The sequence below is a fragment of the Pyxicephalus adspersus genome, chromosome 1 (genome assembly GCF_032062135.1).
Source record: "Pyxicephalus adspersus chromosome 1, UCB_Pads_2.0, whole genome shotgun sequence".
Classification (NCBI taxonomy): Eukaryota; Metazoa; Chordata; class Amphibia; order Anura; family Pyxicephalidae; genus Pyxicephalus; species Pyxicephalus adspersus.
Window position 1 is genome coordinate 37,548,487 of NC_092858.1, and position 13,901 is coordinate 37,562,387.

The following is a 13,901-nucleotide window of genomic DNA, read 5'->3' on the forward strand; positions in this document are numbered from 1 at the left end:
GAAGGGCTCCTGGTGCAGTGTTTGGGCATGGAGAGCATGGTGCTGCCCACAATGGGTGAGTCAGTCATATCAGGGTTAAGTTTGTGTGGTGTCAGTGAGGATTTACTGCACCAGGAGCTCTGCTGATACAATGGAAGTGAGCGGCCCCTCCGGTACCACCCCTCGCCAGGCCCGGCCACGACCATAGGGATGCCGGGGATGCCGCCTTCCTCATAACAACGGCGCGCGCTGCGGAGGCTCCAAGATGGCGACGGCCGCAGTTCCTCCTGCTGCAGCCTCCCCACCTCTGCAGTCCGGCGGCGCCTGCAGGGACTCCCGATAGAGCCAGGCAAGTAAGTACCGATGGAATATGATGCTGAGTGGAAGACAAGGGCTGAGCAGGGCTGATAGGGGGACGGGCAGAGCCCGGGACTGTGCTGGCTGAGGGAGGAAGTAGAGTGTTGGTGCTCGGGGCCCGGGATGGGGGAGGGTAGTGTCAGGCACCGGCTCTTTGCCGCAGAGACGATGCTGCCCTGAACTTCCCTTGCTGGGTGCCCTGACCATCACTGTCCCGGCACATGGCTGATTGCAGAGCCTCATACTTCAGCCCCCATTAGTTCCCCATCCAGTGCTGCATGGGGCTCATCATGCAGGGGTCACCAAGTAGCCACCTGGATCACCTGTGCTGCACCCCCTTCTTCTATTTACCCTGAAGTCCCTACATTACCCCCAGGCTTGGGGACTTTTATCACATTCCTACTGGGGTTCTTTTATTTTGGGGAGTCACCCCTCCTTTAACCCCCCATCCCAGAGAAGGGTGATCATGGTGGCAACCCCCAACCTTCTCCCATAGCTGGCAATACCTTACACCACCTGCCACTAAGAGGTGTGTGTGTGTGTGTGGGGGGGGTCTTCTCACAGTGACCCCCACCATAATCAGTGCGGCTATAGAGAATCACAAGGTGTCATCACTTTCCAGCCCCTCCCTTCCATGCCACCCTTTCCATTGTATGTGCAGGGGATGGGGGTCTGATGAGCTCCATGAAATCCTGGAAGGAGGTGCAGCTGGGCAGACAATCCTGCAAGAGTTTGGATGTGTGGCCCCCCTGTGTAGAGAGGGTGTGAGGAATGCGGGTGTGGTAGGTGGACACATTCTTGCATGCTATATTGTCTTGTAATGATCACTAATAATGCTGCCAATCTGTAGGGCTTTCCCTGGCTGTGTGTTGGATATAACCTGCTCCTATACACTGCAGTATTTTTTTTTCCCTTCCTCTGAAGCCTGTGGCCCTTATGTTCTGCAATGGAAATGCTTGCATTCCCCAATCTGTCTAGAATGCCCATAGCTGGATGTCATGATGTGCATAGGAATTTCATAGGGATGGCTGATCCCATTGGCACGCTTGTCCCGGGCTAGTTAATGGCACAGCCTGACACCATTTTGCATCTTTTTAATTGTATGTTCTGTATGTAGCAATTCTGAATGTAGCAATAGGATTGCCGGTTCTGATTGGACATCTTTTAAAGACCATTTGCCTTGCAGCATGATACTAAATGGAGATCTCCATAAAGAATATCTGATTTGCAGCATGGTCCTAAATGGACAGCCTAAAAATGACTGTCGTCCTTGCAGCATTGTCCTAACCGGACACCCCCATGAAGTCTTTCTTCCTTGCAGCGTGGTCCTGAATGGACAGCTCCATGAATATTATCTGCCTATAGCATGGTGCTGAATGAACAGCTCCTTAAATATAAGTATCTGACTTTTACCATGGTGCTGAATGGACAGCTCCATGAACACTCTGCTTGTGGCGTGGTCCGGATTAAGGTATGTCCGTAAAGGCTTTATGCCTTTAGCATGGTCCTGAATGGAGATCTCCATATGTATTATCTGCCTTCAGCATGGTCCTAAATGGGCAGCTTCATGACAATGTTCAACCCAGAGATGTTCTTAAGCTATGTGGGTAGAAATTGTAGGCTAGTGGCAGTCCCTGTATTGTGACCCAACTTTTCTGCAAACACCCAAAAAAGGTGCTTCACCTGGGTACAAGGAGCTGGGGAGAACACTGCATGGATATTATCTGACTTTCAGCATGGTCCTGAATGGACAGCTTCAAAATGCCGCTGGCTTACAAGCATTGTGCTGAATGAGCACCTTTAGCCATCATCAGATGGTGGTATAAATGCTTAATGGATCTATCTGTAGTGAGTGGTTTATTGAACTCCTAAATGCCATCATTATTCCAGTACAAAGTATGACTCCAGACTGTAGATTTATAGTGACTAAAACTGTTTTACATTTAGTTAAACTTGAATATCACATCCTATATCTTGACAATGTGTCCCTTTAGTATTGTACTGTGTACTTCCTCCTTCATCTTCCATACCTGGGTTTCATGTAGGGACACATGCACCAAACTACTCCCCCCTTACAGACAATGCGTGTTCTGTCATAATCAATCCATTGTTACATTTGTATTAAATAGTATATTGCCAACTCTTTTTCAGGTACTGTGCACACAGAGTATAAGGAGAGACCAGTGCCAGGAAACTAATAATGGAATCAGAAATGCTCTGTAATGGGACGTACTGAAAAATGACACCTAATGTTTCCTAAAGGGAAATTTTGTAGAAAGGAAATGGTGGCTTTTTGCCTGTCCCATCCCATCGCCTTTTTCCCTTACCAAGACAATGTTTGTCCATCTTGATCAGTCATAATTGGATGGCGTAACTCCCACGCAGGTGTGCAGGGTTCATTCATTCCCAACATGTGCAAGGGAAGCCGGGAATGCCGGGTTTCCTAGGCAACCAATGCCGAGTGCCAGGCATGCACAGCAAAATTTGACAACTGGGCAGTGATCAGGCAAGTAAGAACAGTTTTTGCAGAAGGTAAATTACCTGTCTGTTTCTGTAATACTCGCCCACCTGCACCAAGTTCAAAGTGGGACTTATTTTCAATTTTAAACAGTTGTGGGAAACTTATGCAAACATAGTAAGATAAAATAGTAGTTAAGTAAGTTAAGAGCCACATGCGTTTAGGAGCTGTTTCTTACAATTGTGCTTTATAAAATGTTAATTGTAGTGGAAAGTGGTTGACTGAATTCTTTGGGTTTGTATTTCAAGACACCAGGAGTTTGGGTCTCTTTCTGCACCCTAGGTAGTGGTGTGTGTGGCTTCCCACTGGTTTTTCCAGCTTATGAAGGTTACGATTTTGGTATATCAACTTTGAGAATCATATAGTTAGGTTGCTGTATATATAATTTCCATGGTGGGGTGCAGCATTGTCCTAAATGAGTTTAATATTGGTAGTGTTACTAATAAAAATATTATGTTAGTAGAGTTATTAGTTATGATTACTTTTAATATTTAAAAAGCTAAAGAAAAATTTGTATGCATCAAGTAATTTATGCACAGATATGACTTTATTTTGATCAATGTTATACCACTTTTTTATTTATTTATTTACTTTATTTTTGGTGGTTTGAATAGCCAACTTGTGTTCTTTATCCGCCTTCTATTTACTTCTAAGCATTAGTAAGGTTGTTACCTTCTTGTATTTATTTTATTTATATTTTTTTTAAATCCATGTGAGTGTTAGCGGAAATTCTAGCAGAAAGTCGTGTCACTTGTTCTAGGATGTAAACCCTGGCTATAGTTCACTTTGGGAATAATCAGTGGAATCCACTGGGAGCCCGGATCAGTTTCAGGTAATAGTTATGGGTTTTAGGTAGCAACAATATTGGGTGGGAGGCATTTTCCTTTAGGGTTTTCAGGATGTACGTCTGCCTCATTCTGCTCCTGCTGGTAGGTACTCACTTGACTGATTTTTAAAAGTTTTTTAAAAGTTAATCCCCTAAACTTCTACTCGAACAAGCCTTGCTCTTATTGCTTAGTAAATCTATAAATTATGTTCTTATCGGTGCTGTAAGTCTATAGGTCCAGAGCCTAAATGTTATATACTCATGAGATAAGTCACACACCGATAAATGCTAAACTCCTCTAAAACAGAGCATCTACACTATGACTAGTGCTGAGAATAAAATTCCACCCTACATTCAATCAATCAAGCAATTCACATTTCATCAGTTAGTTGTGAGCTGCTAAGCCTACCTAGTAAGACCATGGCAGCCTGGGCTCAAAGTAAGTGGGTTTAATGATGCTGGTCATGGTGTTGTTTAGTGGTACAATTGTAGTGGTCAACAGCTATAGATTGAAAGGCAATATTGGAGCAAAATTCCCTTTTTTTGTCCACTCATTATCCACAGCCAGGAGTTAGTAGATATTTTAACAGTATCACATCACATGTCATATTTTTAATTTTGGAGGCAGCTAAAGGAACGTCTTAGGAGGACAAATGTGCATTCTGCCATCTAGTAGTCCTATGAGTACCAGTTGGTGTGTTGTAATTCTACCAGCAAGTGTGTCAATGATGTCCAAAGGAAATGAGTTGGATGGTGATGTATGACTTTTACCCTATAAAGAGAGAAGCACATGAGAATTGAAAATCTGTGGAGGACAGTGAGAAAAAGGAGATGAGTAGTGCACCCAGAGCTACTTCTTTGTTTGCAAAACTACTTTTTATTGATCTTTAATAGGTGGAGTTAGGTTTAGTTATTTGTAATTGTTGTACTTAATGATTTTAGCTTTAGTAGCCTTTATTTTCTACTGGGCTTTAAAGCTTTCAGGCAGCTGTTTAATATTCTATTAGCAATGATTAATGTATTTAAGTACCAGCATTGTTTTTTTTTATCCCCATGTAATTTTACAATTATGATTAAATGATCAAATCTAAATTTCCTTGAACAAATCAAGGTTTATTAAAAAAATAACTATACTTTTGGCATCCTCAGTATATTTTCATTGTAGTATAGAAGAATGAAAATGAACTTTTCTGGCACCCTGCTGCTCTTTTCTCCATAGGAAAGTGCTTCAATTGTCCCCACTTGGTTGTTCTTTGTTCCACTAGGACGGATTGATGAACGACATCGGGGGACCAGTGCGCATATGCTAGATTTTAGCCTTGTGTTGTCTTGGGGAACAAAAATCAATTTTGTTATGACATATCTAAAATATATCTATAAAGCAAAATTGAATAACAAAAAATTTTGAGAAATTATTGCAGAATTATATCTCTTCTGCAATGAAACAAACTTACCTGCCTGTGTAGAATTGTCGGTAGAATGTACACTGAGCTGTGTATGTGCCAATTAAGATGGCTAAAGATCTCACATGGAGGGTGCGAGGGGTGGTGACTTTACCTCCAGTTTTGAAATGTGCATCTAAACTTTAAGCAAGATCAATTGCTAAAGTTAGGATAGATGAAAGGAAGGGGCTTGGAGCTTGTGAGTACACATTCACAGCGATCGGTAATGCCCACGAACTGAGCTCCACAAAACATACAGTCCAATCCTATCCACTGAAGCTTACATAAACTAAATATGTGGCACACACAATCTTCTTCTTCTCTATCTTCTACTTCTCTAGAATATTACGCAGCAGTGTAAGGAAGTGTGAAGAGTTGTAAAACCAGAGAAGAATTGAACATGCTGCAATATTTAGTCCTCACCAGGGCTGTATATACAGTTAGGTACTGGAGAGGCAGTTCTATGGGTGATGGGTGTAGAAGGGTGGCTGCCGAGCATTTAGTGGAAGACAGGTCTGGTGAAGGGAAGAGCCTGGGAAGGCTCTTTCCTCTTATCGCTCTGTGCTTGTTCCAGTAGTGGCTGCATTGGTCTGCCTTAAGGTGGACTTGCTTTGCCTCCTTTGTTTTGCTGCTACCTCACTTCCTGTTACCTGTCTTATTATTAATCAGGATTTATGTAGCACCAACATATTACGCAGCGCTGTACATTAAATAGGGGTTGCAAATGACAGACAGATACAGACAGTGACACAGGAGGAGGAGAGGATCCTACCCAGAAGAGCTTACAATCTAAGAGCCTTACCAAATGAGCTTGCATAGACTTGTTATTTTGCATATCAATAGAAGGAAAGTACAAGTGGAAATACAAATAAACTTCCAGATTACAGTTTAATAAATTTAATATTTTCCATAAAAAACATCTAAAATGCCCGCAGCATGGGTGAGGGCCACAACCTTTCTTTGTGGACGTTTGCTTGTGTTTGGTGGTGAAGCTGTCTCTGCACAAACCAAAAATGACTGCTGCACACTCTTAGTTAAAGTAAAACTTTACTGAGAAGTTATAAAAGCTGTCATTTCAGCTACTCATTCCAAAGAATGCTAATTACATGGTTGTAAATCTGATCCTTTGGTCTGATTAGTTTCAGTCACATAGATGAAACATGTATGCAGAAAACTGTGATAAGTCGTGTGACAAATATCTGAACACCTCAGCTGCATCCTCATTCTGGGTCAGAGATTTAGAAGATATTAATGGCAGTTCAGAACAATAACCAGGCAGGCTGTATTTTATAGAACCAGGTCAGAAAAAGGAGCTAATCTCTGAGTTTATTTCTGCTTTAATCCTTAACATTTTCTATCTTGGTTATCTATCCTGATTATCTTTGCTGCTAGCCCACTCCATCCATACTGGCTGAGCCTGTATCCCGGAGGCTGGGGACATTGCAAGGAGTAAGGAATAAGCTCCCATAAACAGGTAAGTAAACCCTCCATCCCTAATAAACCCTCAATTCTGGTTGTTGTTGGTAATATTGTCAGGTTATTTCTTTTGGACCACACTCCTAATATTTTCTGCGTACACTGCCAGTTCAATACCTGGAAAAAATCTCAGGTTTAGCCTTCCTCAAGTAGGATCATAAATCTAAAGTGCCATGAACAGCACAACGTTTAAACACAGCTGTGCTCCCCACCTGCACACAGCAACAACTCATACACCACCCTTGTCTCTTCTCACTGCAACATCCGCTTCATTGAGGGCTGTGGTTGGTCTGGGCATTACCCTGGCACCGCTTCCCACTACACTTTGCTTTCTGACCTCGCACTTGTGTAGATTGTGCTGCTGCAACTCTTCCTCAAATTTTATGTATATGTTTCTAGCAGCAAGCAAGGGCTGCTTCATTCCATTGACATTGGGCAACATTTAAGTGGGTAGGGGTTAGATTTATTAGTGACTTTTTGTGATTACAGACCCTTCTTTTGACTTTCAAACAGTTGTCTTATGTCTAGTTAGACCAGGTATCATGCTCAAAGTCTATATATATATGTGAGAATGGATACCACTGTATAGATTATTTATGTGTACCACACCTTTGGAATTTCTAATACCCTGATTTAGCTGGGGTGCACCTCCCGGCACTTATCAGTAACCACCCAGCTGTTTTTGGGCGATTACTGAAGGGTTGGGTCACAACACAGGGGGTGTCACTTGCCTACTATTTTTCCCACCCAGCTTAAAAAAATTCACTGAGTTAAACACTGCCGATGGATGTAATATGTACTAATATAATCCATGTTGGTACGCTTACTACAGATTACTAAAATGTATTAGTAATCATGTAATGTAATTCCTATGTGATCATTATCAGTCTCTTTATAAAGACATTTTAATTTCAGCCACTCAAAAAAAAAAAAAAACTTCTGTCCCTTTCTTCTTTACAAATCTATTGGGCCACAATCACATTTGCAAGTTTTAGGTGCTTTATAGTTGTGGTGCATTCTAAAAAATTTGCTTGCCACATCTCTAATACTCTTTCTATCAAAACGCCACACACAGGGTTCATATAAAGCAAAATTAAAATATACAGAAATCTATCATGTTTCTTTTACACTCCTCTGAGAATAAAGGGAATTTTTAGTATTTTCATCTATTTATTTAGATTGTTAAACAAAAATTGTTGAATTTAGTTATTATCAATGCATGTTAATGATTTTAATCTTGATCTTGTGTGTATTTGTGATTTATATATTTTCATGGTGGCCACCACTTCTGCTGATACAGGTGCCGTTTTCTGCTTTGCAGTGCTACACAGCGATTGTGCTGCACTGCCTCTTCTCACAATGCTAGTATACTACTTATTGATTGAAAAAATGCACTTCTACTCCTGCCCATATCTTAACAGAAAGCAAGCACCATGGTTTGCAGTGTAAGTGTTTGCTTACTCTGCTGGCTGATCTACTAATTGCTGTTTTTTTTACAAAAAAGAAAGCTTTAAAAAATGTGAAAGTCACACAAAATTCCTAAAATATGTACTTATTAAAAAATTATACTTTTTAAGCTTACTGCATAGTTTACCAGGTTACATTAGTTTTTAGGTATTTTGTTCCTTTTTTTGTTTTGCTTGGTTATCCTGCAAACTACACACTTCCTGTACCTGGGTGGCTACATTTTCTCCTCCACTTATGTTTAGAGAGAGCCATAGTTGAGGAATAGCAGATTACAAAACAGGATAACCTGGTTTGTGCTTTTAGTTTAGAAAAAACAACGCTTTTTGAGTGGGAAAAATATTCAGGTAATTTCTGTGGTCTTCTGCTATAAAAAACTTAAACTCATGCAGCCACCACACCTAAGGACTGGTAAGCTGCAATATAATTCTCAAAAAAATTAAGGGAACACTAAAATACCATATTAGATCACAATTTCTGAACTGTTCTAAAAATTAAAAATCTTTATTAATATACATTGTGTAAGTAATTGGGAATAAAAGAACAGTCAAAAGAAACCAAAATTTTTTAACCCACTAAGGGCTGGATTTAAAATCACACTGAAAATCAAAGGAAAAAAATGAAATCACAGAATGATTAAACTTGCATAAATTTTATCACAATAACTCACAATGTGTCTCAATAAAGTGTTTGATCCTCACTTACCTGTATGCTCTCCTGACAATATCTGGGCATGCTTCTTGTGACATGATGGATGGTGCCCTGGGTGTTCTCCTCCCAGACCTGGATCAGGGCATCAGTGAGCTCCTGGTCTGTGGCCCGTTTTGGTATTGGATTCACCAATACATGGGTATCTGGGCCGTATTCAGGTCTGGGAACATGGGGGGCAGTCAATGACATCTATGCCTATGTCATCCAGGAGCTGCCTAGACAATCTAGTCACATGCAGTGGTTATTGTTCAGCTCGATGGTAAACTTGGGCGCCCCTGCACCATTGTAACATCTGACAATGGGTCTGAAAATGGTATTCTGGCAGCAGTCAGGGTGCCTCTAGCTAACATGTACCCTGGTAATGCCCTTCCAGACCATCACTAAACAAGTGCCAAACTGGTGATGCTGGATGAAGTAGCAGGCAGAGTTCACCAGAATCTGTCAAATGTACTCGGTGTGAACCTGCTTTCACTTATAAAGAGAACTGGGCAACAAATGCAAACCTTTCAATTTTGATACTCTTTAGCAAAGGCCAATCGAGCTGCATGGTACTAGGCTTTGAACACAGGTTCCACTACAGGATATCAGGACCACATGCAACCCACAGAGTTAGTTTTTGACAGGTTGCCAACATGCACATGAGTAGCCCACTGGAGGCCACCTTGCAGATCTCTGGCAGTGTTCCTTCTCACAATAAAACACAAATACCTGTCCTGCTGCTGGGTTGTTACCATCGACTGCCCTGTCCAGCTTGTGATCTGTAATGGCCTGTCTGACGGAATCTCCTCCACACTCTTTAAACTAGAGACACAGCAAACAGTGCTAGTAGAGACAATAAACCTTCTTGTGTATGTGCTGTCCTGGAGGGTCTGGACTACCCATGTGATCTAAGTGGGCTGCAGGTACCTCCTCATCCTACTGTACTTTATCAGTAGTGACTAGGGCAGTAGCAAATGCAGGACAAAGATAAAAATAAGTCCGACAGGAAGAATGAGAGAGAAATGGTCAATCTGCTCCCTTTTTGGGGGTTAGCTTGCTGTTTCCCCACATGTCCATCTGTTCCTTTTTTTTACACCAAAGAAGGTGAAGTTGATTCAGTATCACTTATTCTTCTTGGACAGATTGAAATTCCAGAAGTTTAAATAATTAGTCGTATACTGAGTGCTTCTTTAGATTTTACACACAATCAGAGCCTATCACAAGTTAGTGTCATGAATTTTTTCAATTTGTAGCTGGAGTTACCAACTAATAAACACTTTTAATAAACACACTTTTGACATATCTAATCTTATGTTTCCAATTTGTTTTTACAAAAAAATCATTTAAATTTTGAATGTATCATCATCTTTAACCAAACGCAAACTGTGAAGGTTTGGTATACTATAGAGACAATTTACAAATGTCATTTTTGTGTAACAGTACCTGGAAATATTTACCTATAGCAAAGATTTAAAAATCTAAAATGATTAAAAAAAAAGATGCAATGCATTTTCTGGCATATGAATGTGCCTAGGCACTCCTATGCCTGTAGTCTCATAGATGTATGTCTGCAGTTGGAGATCTAAGGCACTGTTGCCTCTGTTTTCTAGTCTCTGTGAGTTTGCTGAAGTCATTTCTATATTGCTTACTGTTCTTTTTGTTTGAGGCTCTGACATGAGGAAGTAAAAGTCCTGCCTCTATTTGGACACAAGGCATAGTAAATCAGTAATGGGGAAAGATTATCTGCAGCAGGTCACTAGCATTGTTAGTTGCTAGTACTTTGCCATCCGCCTCCGTTTTTCTGGATGCTACTTACAGAATTCAGTTTTTCTTTAATGTCGAGTGCATCCTTTTCCCAACAATGTACATCCATTGCTGGAGTGCATGCATATAGCAAGCATGCATATGAAATAAACAGTGCTAAATAAATAAAAAAGGATAAAAAGTGATTCAAATATAGCAGGCAGATATTGTGCTCAATGCTGTAGCAAACTAAGTGTAATTTAGTTTAGATGTAAGTGTGTGTGTGTGAATATATTTTTTTTGTTTTGGCAGCAAAAGCATAGAACAAGGAAGGACAAAGCAAGTATTAGCAGTCTTATTATCTTTCAAGAGAAGATGCAACAATATTAATTATATGTTGCCATAAACTAGCAGCTCTTCTAGTGACTGTCAGAATAATGTAGCATTAGTCAGTTTGTGGGTAAAATCAATTAGCCAGGTGCCTTCAGTCTGGATTCCAGCCACATTTTGTTTACTGGAAAGGTTTTCCATAAACAGGTAATCAGTACAGGAAATGATTAGTGCACACATTAGTATTTCATCTGTATTGGATCTCTGTTATTGTAATTATTATTGATAGCCTGTGCAAAAAGGTTACCATTGAAATTTTACTCAGAAGGCTACAAATAGAGAAAGAGGCATAAGTTTTTTCTTAAATAAAATTAAAAAAACATGTTATGCCTCTTTCTCTATTATAGGCTTGTTCCAGATTGAATGTGAAGCAAAACCTCTTTGTTTACATATGAAAAGGTTTTTTTATCTAATGGGAAGGAAAAGTTTCTTCAATTTTTTCAATAGATTTCAAGGTTGGCCCACGACTTTACCTAAGTTTTTATTTTTGGCCCTCTGTGGTTTTGAGTTTGACACCCCTGCCTTAAAGGCTACAGCTTCCAGGAGACTAGTTCGGTGTAGCAGTCCTGTCTTTCTCAATTATGAATACAATTAGCATAGGTAGGTTTCAGGATTGTGCACATTATACAAATTAGTTATAATTGCATTGTCTACCTTATCCATAGTTTCATTGTAAATTGCCCTACTGTGAACGGGTGTAGGTGAAAAACTAGGACTCTTGAGACTATGCAATGTGCAGTTAAAAGCAAGGAATCTCGAGAGCAGGTTTTACTGCTGACCACAGCCTGAAACAAACTTGTGAACCAATGATTGCAATGGAAAGATTTGGCATTACACAGGTCAACTGTATAACCCTTCCACCCACCCAACTCCACCCAACTCCACCCACCCAACTCCACCCACAAGTGGCAGTTTTCATGTTTGCCAAGTGTTTGCTGTGTAGGTAACTCAGGAATTCCCCTAACCGTCTTCACTACTTACCTTACTTCCCCTATTCAAACTACATGCAAAGCCCCAGAACAAAATATTCGTACCAGAATTACTAAGGAGGTTGGGGGCACCATTAATGGGGGTTTTATGTTTTTCTGGGTTAAAGCATTATTCACTGGAGCAGGGGCAGTTTATGCGGGACAGTCCAATAACTCCACAATAAACTTAAATAGGGTGACAGAAATCTACCTATTGATGTAAATTAATTTTTTTTTTTTTTTTTAACAGTCTGACGAAAAATTAATAGTATCACATCAACCACATTTACAACAAATCCTACTTGATCAAAGTTCAAAGCTCATCTCTAATCTGCAGTTTTCAAGTTTAGAATAATGTTAAGAGCTCAGTACCCCACGCGAGCTTCAAAGTTACACTTCTGTCAAAACAGAGAAAGTGGACCTCTAACTTTACAAGCTGTGTTCAAGTCATTATCTTTAAAAAGGTGTCACTTATGTATGTGCTTCAGTACACTTGCAGAACCATTAATGGAGGCTAACTAGTATTTATATTGGCGTTGCACTTTTTTTTAAGTCTTTATCCTTATGTGGTCTTTTCAAATATGAAACAATCCTGTTATACAGCATGTGGACGACTGCAGAAATATGGCATGGTAGGAGCTTTGGAACTTCTATAGGGATATTACAATTTTCTAAGCATATGGTGACATTTAGCACTCAGATACCTAGCTGTTCTGGCTCAGAAGATGTAATGCTTTAGACGTTGCAAGATAGCAGATGCTTGTCTGTAGCTAAGTAATTAATTTACTTGGTCTTCATTAGAGCAGTAGATAGACTTCAATAAAATGGGGACATGACCACAATATCTGAATAAAGATGGCTCTGAGTGAAGTACAACTTGTGGTTATCTCACTAATCCCCATGTCTCCAAATGCATATGCAAAAACTTGCACTGTGTCCAATGTGCCCCTTTTTTTTCCTTAAAGCCTTCTGCATGGATATGCTTACCTCAACTTCTGCAAATTTATTGTCTGTCTGCATCTCATGTTGGCCATTTTGCTTTAATACTTTGAGTCATTGGGCATGATTTATTAAGGCTCCAAGGCCGGAGAGGATACACTTTCATCAGTGAAGCTGGGTGATCCAGCAAACCAGGAATTGATCTAATCCAGAATTTAAAACTTTTGCTAACAAATAGCAAATTACTTTTAAGAAATCTATTCCAGGTTTGCTGGATCACCCAACTTTACTGATGAAAGTGTATCCTCTCCAGCCTTAGAACCTTAATACATCAGGCCCTTTGAAACAAACATGAAAAAATAAGTCCATGAATGAATTGAAGCCAGTGGCTCAGCATAACTGCCAGCCCCTAGATTTTTCAGAAATAGGTCATCAATGTTGGCTATCATGCACCTTAAAGATAAAGTTCAATCCACTTATATTTTGCTATCCCTGGTTCTTTTCCCTCCTTCCCTTCATCAATATACTGATGAGATTTTTAAATAAAGCATTTCCAGTTTCATCACATACCTTTATATAGTCCCAGTTTTTGTCAGACTAGCCTCTGTGCTGTACAGCAGCATTGGAGGAATGGAATAAAAGATGCCCCAAATGGGCAGAGAAGTCAAATTTGGCAGTTTAATTACAGATCAGGGGTCTTTACGACTTGTGGATTTGAGTTTAGCAAATTTAGCTTCGATAGTTGCCAGTTAAGAATTTGTCTGTTTTCTGTCTTTTTTTCACAAGCACGTGAATGCTTCATCAAGTTGCTATTGTCTTCTTTCACTTAAGCTGAAAATTGCTTCTTTCTATGAAACCTTTCGGTACCATCTTCTTTCTAATAATATTTAATATATACTGTCTAGTGTGTTCTGTTTTCATCCAGACCCCACTGGCCATATTTCAGACATCTAATGTACTGAATGGGGTCTAGCATTCAATCAAAATGCAGCAGACTGTTTATATTAGTTCTATCAAGTTGGCCAACTTATAAAAATAATATAGTTATATTAAGGATGAAAATAATCATATGGTGTGTCCTATGTGTGCTGTGCAGGGTATGGTGTGTC

At 40.0% G+C, this 13,901-nt stretch overlaps 1 protein-coding gene across 5 annotated transcripts in view; it reads left to right on the forward strand.

Moving 5' to 3' along the window:
* The first annotated feature begins 205 nt into the window (after positions 1 to 205).
* Positions 206 to 13,901, forward strand: part of SCN8A (sodium voltage-gated channel alpha subunit 8) — an 82,338-nt gene continuing 68,642 nt past the window's right edge. For 4 of the 5 annotated variants that reach the window (XM_072406889.1, XM_072406912.1, XM_072406904.1 and 1 more), the window contains exon 1: positions 206 to 332. The gene's annotated coding sequence lies outside the window, so the exon portion shown is untranslated. Of the gene's footprint in view, positions 333 to 6,514; positions 6,597 to 13,901 lie in introns of all 5 variants that reach the window. The other variant, XM_072406897.1, reaches the window with a different exon arrangement.